This window comes from Tupaia chinensis, unplaced genomic scaffold (genome assembly GCF_000334495.1).
Source record: "Tupaia chinensis unplaced genomic scaffold, TupChi_1.0 Scaffold142543_1, whole genome shotgun sequence".
NCBI classification, from domain to species: domain Eukaryota; kingdom Metazoa; phylum Chordata; class Mammalia; order Scandentia; family Tupaiidae; genus Tupaia; species Tupaia belangeri.
In genome coordinates, this window is record NW_006202392.1 from 819,872 (window position 1) to 832,585 (window position 12,714).

The window sequence follows — 12,714 nt, forward strand, 5'->3', positions numbered from 1 at the left end:
AAGAAAGGCAAGACACAGCATGGAGAAGTGGAAGGACAGCTAGGACTCAGTCAGGACATCCTGCCTCTAGTAGTCACCCAGTTTCACCTTTCGAGAGAAATGATCTCATTTTTATTCACTTTCCAAATCTTGTACAAATTCTCTTTTATCCAGTTCTGAACTGGAACCTGTAAGAAGGGGTTCTGGGAAATGTGGTTCCCATCCTTAACTAAGAAAAGGAAAAAACAAGCTATAATCCTTCCAGAAATTCTAAATTTGTTGTCTAAAATACTTAATAAAGACAAATTTGGATGATACAGTTGACTATCTCAAAATCTTGCCTTTCCTCTTTATTATAAATGAAGTTCAATTTCCTCATCTGTAGGCCCATGCGTCTTTCTGACTGAGTTCTGGCACTTTCCTCTCACACAGATAAATTGACAGTAAGCACAGACTAGAAAGAAAAAATAAAGGATTTGAGATGAAAATTCAAAGATGAAAAAGAATTTTTAAAATGAATAAAAGGAAATTTAAAGACTCAGACTTATGTTAGAAATAAAGATTAAGGGCCAGTAGGTGGCATGCTGGTTAAGGCATTAGACTTCCACATGGGTGATGGCGATTCAGGTCCCAGTCCTGGTGGCTTGAAAATCACACTGGGCATGTGAGCACGCATGCCTAAGATTCCAGGAGGAGAATGGAGAAGGGATTGTGACATGGCCATCCCCTTGGGAGTATGATTTCTCACTTTCCATCTCTCTGTCTCCCCTGAGAAAACCTAAAAAATAAAAAAATAAATAAAAAATAAAAAGATTAATAAGAATGAAAAGCACCCAGTTGATAAGACAGAGTTAGGTGGCAACTAAAAGCAGGAGGCTTCTACTTTAAAGGTAGGTAGTGGGCTAAGAGGTGGTATGGAGGTGAAGGCAGCTGGATCCCATAGGGCCTACTGCATGTTTCAAGTCCCAGACTGAGAAGCTTGAAAAACACAGCAGGCACGTGTGCATGCATATGTGCCCAAAATCCTGAGAGGAAATTGGAGGAGAAGGGATTGCAGTGTGACCTCCCTCAAGTTTTCCCTCCTTTTCTTTCTGTTACCGTGTCTAGTAAGCACACGTGTCCTAGAGTAAAAACTAAAGAAAGAGGTGGGGGGGGGGAGAGTAGAAAGTAAAATAGAACACAAGAGTAGCAAAAAAACCCAACATAAATCTAGACAAGAATAGTAAAGTTAAAATAGTATGAGAATAACATGAGCCAGGATTAACTTGTCACTGGGATAAATTATAATCAATTCCATTTTTCAGAACTGGAAAACAGTGAAAAAGTGAAATTGACCCCACTCCAACCAGTGTAGACAACAATTCTAGGGGACTTTTAATAAACCCTCATTATGGAGTGTCTGGTGCGCAGTCGACGGCATCCTGTGGACTGTCTATCCATAGGCGGGAGGCAGAGTCCAGTGTCTATTGTCTAGGTTCGACTCTGTAGTTTGGTGCCAAGCCTAAGGCTTGGGAGCTTCCCCCTCCACCCCCGGCAGTCAGCAGAGGCCGCAGCGACCGCCCCCCGACCCCTCCCCTCTACCCCCTGGTTCAGGAGGGTCCTCGCTGTTCCCCTCTCAATCGTTATTCCGCATCGTGTCCCCAGAATCAGACGGTGCCCCATAGATGGCCAGCTCCCCTCCCCCAACCCGAGGGTCAATGAGAAAGAGATCGTCTTTTGCATGACACCAAGAATGTTTCCAATTCAAGTAGTTTATGATTGTCAAGACAAAATAGTGACAGTGGACAGAAAAGTAATCCTTGTCAACGTATTATAGACTATAGTGATATAGTTTGGAGTCTTGCTTTTGGGTCTTTGGTTCCAGAAAAATAGAGTCGTTGTGTAAATATAGAATGGCATCAATTCAGATTTGGACAAGATAAGCTGCCCCTTGCCACAGGGCTAAACAATGGAGGTATCAACATATGGGATGTTGGAAGTGTTGAGGGGGCATCAGAACTGGGTGTACAGCGGTGCATTCTCTCCTGACTCTTCTATGCTGTGTTCAGTTGCAGCCAGTAAAGCAGTTTTCCTTTGGAATATGGATAAATATACCATGATTCAGAAACTAGAAGGACATCACCATGATGGTGTAGCTTGTGACTTTTCTCCTGATGGAGTGTTACTGGCTACTGCATCTTATGATACTTAAGCGTATGTCTGGGATCCACGTAATGTAGAAATTCTGATGGAATGTGGACACCTGTTTCCCCCACCTACTCCAACATTTGCTGGAGGAGCAAATAACCAGTGGGTACGATCTGTATCTTTAGTCATGATGGGCTCTGCATATTGCAAGCATTGCTGATGATAAAATAGTGAGGTTCTGGAGAACTGATGAGGATTATCCAGTACGAGTCACACCTTTGAGCAATGGTCTTGGCTGTGCTTTTTCTACTGATGGCAGTGTTTTAACTGCTGGAACACATGATGGAAGTGCATATTTTGGGGCCACTCCAAGGCAAGTACCTAGCCTTCTACATTTATGTTGCATGTCAATTCGAAGAGTGATGCCCACTCTAGAAGTCCAGGAGTTGAGGGCCTTAATTTCAGAAAGCTGCTGGCTACTTCACCCCTCTGGTATAAATTATTGCATATTCTAGTCAACTTGAGAAATCCAGCTACTAATATTTTGTTTGTACAAGAGACAATTCTTTCAAGACCATGAATGAGAAAACTTACTGTATGTTTCTGCAGGGGATGATACTGGTGACTTGCCAAAGAGAAGCAATACAGTACATCTGCTTTTGCCTTCTGTTATTTATCTTACCTGCAAAGATTAAGAATGTATGCATTATGTGAAATGTTTGATTATATGTTTTTGTTGACTTTTTAAATTAAAGACTCGTTTAAAAAAAAAAAAGAAATTTGCATTATGTCAGCCTATCTCCATGGAGTATTTTTACAACCACATGCACTGCACATCAGAGCTCTCCCAAATTTCTCTGGTATGAAAAAATTGTAAAAGAAAACTAGGAAAAGAAAAAAAACTATAACTTCTATGGACTTTTTTTTTCCCTATAGAATGCCATGTGCTCACCAGACAGACACAGAGAGTGAGAGAGAATGAGGAAAATGAGAAATCATTCACCAGGGGGATGGCCATGCTACAAACCCTTCTCTATTCTCCTCCCAGGATTTTGGGCATGCATACACACGGGCCCATTGTGATTTTCATCCTTAAAGTAGGCCATGTGGGATGCAGCCACCTTAATGACCATGCTAGTGGCTGACACAAAACCTATAACGTTTATGGAGCATATTTAACAAAAATATTTTTGAGCACTTACTACCAATGTAAGTAAATTAATAAGTGGATTGATATCTGCATATATTTTTCACTAAAAGTTTACTCTCTCTCTCTCTCTCTCTCTATATATATATATATATATAATGTATATGTATATATACCATATATATATACATATATATCTAAAATTTTGAGAGATTTTTGCTATAAGACACATGCACTCTCCAGAGAGACAGAAAGTGAGAAATCACATCACCACCTAGGGGGGATGACCACACCACAATCCTTTCTCCTCCTGTCTTCTCTTGGGATTTTGGGCACATGCCTGGCATGAGTTTTAAGCTGCTGGGTCCAGGACTCGAACCATGGTTGACTGCATGGGAGTCCAGCGATGTAACCATCATGCCATCTACTGGTCCCATCCTCAATATATTTTAAGCAAATATTTAAGAACATTGGTTCAAAGAAGTTAACGAACAATAACTTTGAGGAGTGATCTGGCTTTAAATAACCTCTCATGGATCTGCCATGCTGGTCCTTGGAAATACATAGAGTATATCTCACTTTTCATTACGAGAACAATCCTGGGTCAGTCCAATGCCCTGGTGGTTAAGGGAGCCAGATCCCACATTGCCTACCATAGTTCAAATCCTGACCTCAGTGGCCTGAAAAACACACAGGTAAATGTGTGCATGCTCACAAAACCTTAACAGAATGTAGAAATGAAGGAGAAGGGATTTTTGTGTACTCACACCCCTTTGGGAGTTGCTTTCTCCCTCTCCATCTCTCTCTGTTTCTCTCTGATGAGCATATGAACCCTCTGGCAAAATTTTAAAAGAGATCAAGAGAGAAAGTAATTTCATTTTCAGATGTTAATTTTGATACTATCCTTCATTCTTAAGGATATACAAGGAATTGGTAACATTGGTTGCCTCTTAGAAAAGGAAATAAATAGTAGCTGGAGAACTAAGAGTCAGAAGGAAAATTCCACTACCATTTTCACTCTACATTTCAAACATGGTATTTTATAAAGACACTACCTATTCACAAATAATTTACATTCCAGCAGATGGCATGTTGGGTAAGGTGGCTGAATCCCACATGGCTGACTGAGCAAGCCAAGCCCTGAACCTGGCATCTTGAAAAACATGCCAATTGCATGTGTGCTCAAAATCCCAAGAGAATGGAGAGGAATTGTGCATGACCATCCCCCGTGGTGGGTGCTTTCTCTCTCTCTCTCTCTTCCTCTCTCTGTCTCCAGCAAGCATGCTTGTCCTGTAGCATTATTTTTTTAAGTTCAAAAAAAATTTTAAACAAAACTTTCAAATTCTCAGTATCTGTTTCTGAAATTGACAACCACCTTAAGGAAGAAAGCATTCCCAAATTCTAAGCTCATCTCTTTCTTCAAATTCTTACTTTAGTTTTTCTTCAAGGCCTTCAAACTGATCATCTTTATATCCCCCTCATCTCTAGTTTTACAATTGTTTTTAGTGAGGAGGATGAAGGCCTAAAATAACAGTCTTACCGATTCCTGAAGTAGAATTTTATGATCATCTTTTTGTGGGTAGGTGCATGTACTTGAAGTAGAAATATCATTTGCAGTTTCCAAGTAGCAAGAATTTAGTAAATGCAACATATTAATCAACAGGTGTTTAAATGTAGTGTCTCAAAACAAAGACAAATGAAATATGTTCAGTTCCACAGACATTTATTGGTAGCCAGCACTTGCCAAGTGTCTACTGTAGAAGAGGCCCATATCAACTGCTATTACGCCATTTTATTGAGTCTTATAACAAACAACTACCTGATGTTTATCATCAGTACTATGTTACATATAAAAAATTATATCTCAGAAATAGGAAATACTTTTTTCTGGATTACCTAGCCAATAACTGGTAGAAATTAATTCAGGGACCAGCAGATGGTGTAATGGTTACCTTCCTGGACTCTCACATTGTCAAACGATTCGAGTCCTGGACCCAGAAGCTTAGAACTTGTGCAGGTACATGTACATACATGTCCAAAATTCCAAGAGGAGAATGGAGCAGAAGGGATTACAGCATGGCCATTCCCCCCGGAGGTGGTTTCTTGCTTTCTGTCTGTCTCTGTCCAATGACCATACATGCCCTATAGCAAAAAATCTCTCTCAAACATAAAAAAAGAAATTAATTAAAATTCAACTTTGTCTAATCATCAGAGTGGATAGTACTATCCATGTTGTATTAGGTATTAGACAATGTATTAGTATTGTATTAGACAATGAATCAAAAACGTAGTGAGAGGAAGTCAGTAGGTGGCATAGTGGTTAAGGCATTGTACTCCCATATGGTTTGAGTCCCAGACCTGATGGTTTGCTTTCTTTCTCTCTTGAGTATACCTGCCCTATAGAAAATGTTTTATTCAATGAAAAATTAATTAAATTAAATTAATAATTAAAAAAGTAGTAAGTGCATTAAAGAAACAAAAAACAGTCAGTGGTATTGTTTACCTTGATTTTTTTGTTAAAAATTTGTCAATATGGGACCAGCAGGTGGCATGGTGGTTAAGGCACTGGACACTCCCACATGGCCAACTACGGTTCGAGTCCCGGACCTGGTGGCTTGCTTTCTCATTTTCCCTCTCTCTCTCTTTGTGTGTGTGGGTGTGTCTCTCTGTGGTCAAATTAAAATAAAATGAATGAATAAATAAAAGAAAATAAATAATTCTTCAAAAAAATGTCAATATGTTGGAATGTAAGTTTTACAAGTAAAGATAGAGTTTATTGTGAGAGAAAAATATCCTATAGAATATAGGTGCCTCAAAATAAAACTCTTAGTAGTTCTCTAGCCCGTACGATTCTGGGCACTCATCTGCATGCCTGGTTGAGTTTCAGGCTGACTCCCTGGGGCATGGCGTGACCAGACCATGTAGAGAGTGTTCTTCTCTCTCTTCTTGCACTTCTGTCTCTCATGCTCAAGTGTGTGTGCACAGGTTTTGTCATAGAAAAAGAAAAAAAAAATGTTTAAATTGCCAGGGCATGTGTGTGCTTGGCAGAGAGAAACAAAGAGAGACAGGGAAAGGGAGAAAGCAGCCCCCAGTGGGGCGTACTCACACTGCAATCCCCTCTCCTCCATTTCTTCATTCTGTTGGGATTTGGGGCATGCACGCACACACACCCAAGGTGTTTTTTTTGTTGTTGTTGTTTTTGAGAGAGAGATTTTTGCTATAGGATATGTGTGCTCACTGGAGAGACAGAGAAAGACAGAGACAGAAAGTGAGAAATCACCCCTCCTAGGGTGGGGAGGCATATGTTCACACCACAATCCCTCCTCCATTCTCTTGGGACTTGAGGCATGCACGCACACATGCCCAGAGTGAGTTTTAAGCCACCGAGTCTGGGACCCAAACTGCGGTTGACTACATGACAGTTCAGTGATGTAATTATTATGCTATCTGTTGGTCCTGCCCAGGGTGTTCTTCAAACTGCTGGGGTCAGGATTCAAAACAAGGGTCGGGAACCAGCAATTAGCGTAATGGCTATGTCACTGAACTCCCACGTAGTCGACCACAGTTTGTGTCCCGGACCCAGTGGCTTAAAACTCACACTGGGCGCATGTGCGTGCGTGCCCAAGATCCAGAGAGGAGAATGGAGGAGAAGGGATTGCGGCGTGACCATCCCCCCTGGGGGGTGATTTCTCGCTTTCTGTCTCTATGTCTCTCTCTGTCTGTCTGGCGAGCGCACGCGCCCTATAGCAAAAAAAATCCTCTCAAAAAAAAAAAAACAAAAAAACAAAAAACAAAGGTGGCCATGTAGGATCCACCTCTTTTAACCACTAGGCCATGAAGCTGGACCCCAAATTTTTAATCAAATAACTAGAATAAGGGGAAAAAGTCAACTGCTTCATTCTCCCTCTACCTCCCCCACTTTTTCTTAGTGATCTAGTGGGAATTCTTTATATATTCTATCTATTATATATATTGTTATATAATACAAAATCCTTTCAGTTTGTACTTTTTTTTTTTTTTTTTACTTTGTTTATGATGTCTTTTGTCTTAGAAAGTTGGGGAGAGTTCATTTTCTATGCTATCAAAATGTACAGTAACTAAATGCAAATTTTGTTGTATGGAGATGTATTAGTTTTCTGTTCTGGGTTGTATCACTTGTACCTTATTTCAGACATTCTTTTTTTTTTGAGCCAGCAGGTGGCATAGTGGTTTGGGTGCTAGATCTCACTTGATATAACTCTGTAGTTCAAGTCCCAGAACTCGAGGCTTGAAAAATGCCTGATGTGTGTGCATGTGCTCCCAATGAAGTAGGAGAATGAAAAGAAAGGATTAAAGCATGGCCATATCCCCTGGGGGCGGGGGTTGATTTCTCTCTTTCTGTCTCTCTCTGATGAGCACACATGTGGCAAGATTTAAAAAAAAAAAAAAATGAAAAGAAAGAAATCTTTGAGGACCAGCAGGTGACATGGTGGTTAAAAGCCCTGAATTCCCACTCGGCCAACCATGGTTCAAGTCCTGGACCTGGCAGCTTGATTTCTCACTTTCCCTTTCTCTCTCTCTGTCTCTATCTGGTCAAATTAAATAATAGTAATAATAACAACAAATGGAAATAAATAAATAAATAATTCTAACAAAAAAAAGAAAGAAAGAATTTTTTGTTTGCTCAAATCTCTTTGATTATTGTAAGGTCTTTTTCTTTTTTCTTTTAAGGTTTTTTCTATAGGGTGCATGCGCTCACCAGAGAGAGAGAGAAAGAGAGAGAGAGTGATGGTGAGAGGGAAAATGAGAAATTCCTTCTCTATTCTCCTCTCAGGATTTGGGGCATGCATGCACAAATGCCTGGCATTATTGTCAAGCCACAAGTTCCAGGACTCAAACCAGTGCCTTAACCACCATGCCATTGCTGACCCCACACAGTCATGTTTTAATAATTTTAGATTTAGGGGCTGGCAAGTGATGTGGTTAAGACACTGGACTCCTACATGGCCAACTGTGGTTCAAATCCTGGACCTGATTTGGTGGCTTCCTTTTTCACTTTCCCTCTCTCACTCTCTCTCTCTCTCTCTGTCTCTGTCTCTCTCTGGTCAAATTAAAATGAATAGATAAATTAATTAAATTAAATAAGTAACTATTTAAAAATAATTATAGATGTATTATAAGTGATATCTGGTAAGGATAGTTTTCCTTTTTCAAAATTGCCCTAGCTCTTCTTAACTCTATTACATTTGAGTTTTGAATGAGTTTTCTAAGTTCCATAAAAACTCTTTTACGTTTTATATACTTAACAGAAATTGCAATAACTTCAAAGATTAATTCAGAATTGTCATGTCTATGACAAGATCTTGGAATTGGTTTGAAATTTTTTCCAACCATCTTTTTATTGTCATATGGAATTAAAAGTTTAAGCTCTGCATTTTTCTTTTTCTTTTCTTTTCTTTCTTATTTATTTATTTATTTAGGAGAGGTTTTTGCTATAGGGCACATGCGCTCACCAGAAAGACAGAGAAAAACAGAGAGACAGAATGCAAGAAATAACCCCCAAGGCGGGATGGCCATGCCGCAATCCATTCTCTTCCATTCTTCCTCTCAGGATCTTGGGCAGGCATGCACACACAGACAGCCTGAGTTTAAGCCACCAGGTTCAGGACTCGAACCGTGGTCGACTACACGGGAGCGATATAGCCATTATGGCATCTGCTAGTCCCCCAAGCTGTGCATTTTTCAATGAGACCTGTTCAACACAAAACAGAAACTCTAAAGTGAACTAAAGGCTTTAGTTAATAATAACATATTGATATTGATTCATCAATTACAACAAACATGCCACAGTAATGCAAGATGGTAATAATAGGGGAAACTGTGAGCTGGGGAGTGAGGAGGAGGAGTGTGGGAACTCTTCATACTTCAATGTCCAGTTAACTCAAAACTACTCTAGAAAATAAATTAAGCGAAAAAATAAGCCTTTAGCTATGGTGTTCAATTCCTATAAGCTATGGAACTTTGTGTTGCGTTTTGTGGTTTATTTCCTTTTCTATTAGTTTGCTTATCCGTATCATTGAGGTTATGATGTTACTTATGATAAAGTTTATCTCAAAGGATTATTGTGAAGATTATACACCATAAGTATAATGTTAGACACAGTGGCTGGCAAATTGAAAGTTTGATAGTGGCAGTTATTTTACAATAATATCTCGAGTTCCATCACTTCCCTCTTCTGGTAGAATAACATACCAGCTTTAGATTTACCCTCTGATTTAGTCCTTAACTACTTAATCCATTCATTCCTTATAAAAGTGTATATTTTGTCTCAGGTATTGCTAGACACTGTAAATGATAAGACATGTTTCTCCCTTCCATTTACAGCCTGGTGGTGGAGACAGAGGGTTGGACAGACAGTTATAGTATGGTACCACAGTGCTGTGGAAATCAACACTTGACCCTCCTCCCACATTCAGTTTCTAGTATTGGCTCAGCTTCTGAATCTAGCTGGACTTGGGATGCAAACTTTTTTGGTGTGGCCTACAGAGCCACTGAACAAATCTAGGTTCTGACAAAATAGTAAGTTCCAAAAGGTTTCAAGCCTAAATCTATGACTCTACCTAGATCAATGACCATGAGCAGTTGCTGTTCTGAATTGACTGATTACTTTCCTATCAAGAAAAATGCACCTTTAGTGGCAGCATGTTTTATACTATACTTGAGAAATTAACATCCTCCTCCATGACTCTTAGAAGCCAAGTCTCACCTCTCATCCTGCTTTGGTTTCCATAATCAGGCCACTGATGGTGCACAACTGTGTTGCTATCAATGCCTGGCAACGTTGCCACAAACAGCAACTGCTTCATCTTTCAGAGTAATCTGGATTCTGTCAGTTTCTATGGAACCCCCCACAACTTCTCTTTCTCAGCCTCTACTGTGTACTGAACAAATAATTCATGAATTGGAAGTTCAAAATACTTCCAAAGACAGTGACTCCCGAAGTATGACCCAATGCCTAGAATTTACCATTTCTGGCAAAAGATTTCTAGTTTCCATGGTCCTCTGGAAAATTTTGCTTTGTGGCTTTCATTTCTTTTGAGAATAATAGCATGAAATGACTGCTTATTTTTGAAGAAAAGATACATAGTTTCCATTCTGACCACATCTGAAGCAAAATGAAATGGTTAGTGTCTTACTAGCTATCCTATAATCACACTCTTTTTTTCCTTTCTTTCTTTAGTTTGCTATGGGGCGTGTGCGCTTGCCATAAAGAGATGGACTGATAGAAAGAGAGAGAGAGAGAGAGAAGTCACTCCCCGGGGGAATGGCTACACCTTAATCCCTCCTCCTCCCAGAATCTTGGGCACACACACATACATGCCCAGCATGATTTCCAGGCCACCAGGTCCAGTACTCAAACTGTGCAATCAGTCGTGTGGATCTAGTATCTTAATCTCCAAGCCACCTGCTGACTCACATACTCTGTCTTCTAATAGACTATAGACAAGCTGGTTTTCAAATCAGAGATATGACTTGAGCAGAGTCTACCAGAAAACCCTTTTCCCTATAATAATCTTAATAATTTTATAAGTTTGTTTATTTATTCATTCATTCATTCATTCATTCATTCAAAGAGAGAGTGACTGGCATCCCTAACAGGGTGTTCACGTTGTACTCCATCCCCATCCTCAGTCTGCCAGGACCATGGGCATGTGGCTGTTTGTGGGCTCAGCATGCACAGGGAAACCTCCAGACACGAACCTAGGATTTTCCCATGCAGCCTCAGCATCAGAGTATTGCATTATTGCTGCACCACTGCAGCTGGCCTTTTTATAATAATCTCCTTTTAAAATAATTATTTTTATTTTATTTTAGTATTACCCAATATTATATTAGAACACATTTTTGGAGAGTGGTTTCCATAGGGCACATGTGCTTGCTGGAGAAAGACAGAGAGTGAGAAAGTGAAAAATCATCCCAGAGATTGATCCTCAATCTCTTCTCCGCCATTCTCCTCTCAGGATTTTGAGCATGCACGCACATGTACCTGACATGATTTTCAGACCACCAGATCTAGGGCTCGAACCATGGTCAACCATTTGGGAGTCCAACACCTTAAATGCCATGCCACCAGCAAATTTTTTCTAAGCAAATAACTTAACTGGATTATAAAAGAGATCTATTACCTCATGTCTTCCAAAAATACATACTTAGGATGAAAGTTGCTTATACTTAGGACTTAGTGATTGTTGGAAATAAAACGTTGGAAAATGAATATAACTAATGACTTTAAAAGTCTCACTAATGTGTGTGTGTGTTTTTTTTTAAATACAGCATTTTTCTGTGTGCTTATAAGCAACAATCCAAGCATTCTGTGAAGGGAATGGAAGTCCACCATTTCTTGGTATGTATCAGTAAGTCCAATATTCTTTTTGATTTGGAGAATCAGCCATGAAGAGGCTCACCAGGTGAGAAATTACAGTCCGTGGGAAAGGGGCTCCCCAGTTCCATGGCCTGTGATCCTTAGATGATATCAAGGTGGGCCAACACAGCCTAGCAGCTCAGGAGGCTTCAGTGGAAGAGAGAGAATAGTACTGCTTTAGGATCCAGATCTACTACTGGTAGGAGAGTGGGGAACCGTCAAGATGGGACTCCTGGCTTCCTGGAAGGGTTGCAAAAACTTCTTGTGATGTGGCTTTTCTCACATCCTCTAGAGATTCCAACATTTTAACGTCTTTACCATCTACTCTTCTTGTTTGGGCATTTGGATCTCTCTTCCTTCAGTTCTTGAACCTGGGAACTTGATTTCTCCCTCAGCATAAAAATTGATTCTTTTTCTCATTCTGCAAGTTTTGGTAACACGTGGGATATTTAACAGTTCTTTCTCTTTTCTGGCATTCTCTAAAAATAACTCAATCACTGCATGCTCCTTTTTCACAGGATCAAGCTTGTCAATTAGTAGATATTTCTCCCCAGTACTGCAGCCAGAATTTCTGCAGGCTGCTTTTCTCTTCTTATATAAGGTCAACCTCCAACAGACTGCACCAGTCTGAATAAACACAAGAAGCCCACCAGTAAACAGGTGAGAGGTGGATGCTTCACTGCTTCCCACTGGAGGCTGTGAAAAGTGGTCAAGGACTCAAGTTATTGGGCAACAGCTTCCTTGACCACTTCATCCAGATTCCCATATATTAGCTCAAAGCTATGCTCTACAGAGGATCGCAGGCCCTGCATGGCACTGCTGCCTGTGACCACAGGACCCCCTCCAGTAACTGTGGATTCAGCAGCCATAATAGATTCCATGAAACATTCCAACATTCCAACTGGATCCCAATGAGCAGCAGACATTCTGAATTGGTCAGTTTTATGGTTGACAGTAGAGGGAGATTTAGGGAATTAAATATGGTTGTCTCTCTTATTATCTAGTGATCATTCTTATTTACATCCATCCCATTCATTTTATATCATTATAAAATAAAAAT

General features: G+C 40.0%; 1 pseudogene; it reads left to right on the forward strand.

Annotated features, from left to right (window-relative positions):
* Window positions 1-1,832: 1,832 nt before the first annotated feature.
* On the forward strand, window positions 1,833-12,285 carry LOC102476448 (WD repeat and SOCS box-containing protein 1 pseudogene; annotated as a pseudogene).
* Window positions 12,286-12,714: the final 429 nt, after the last annotated feature.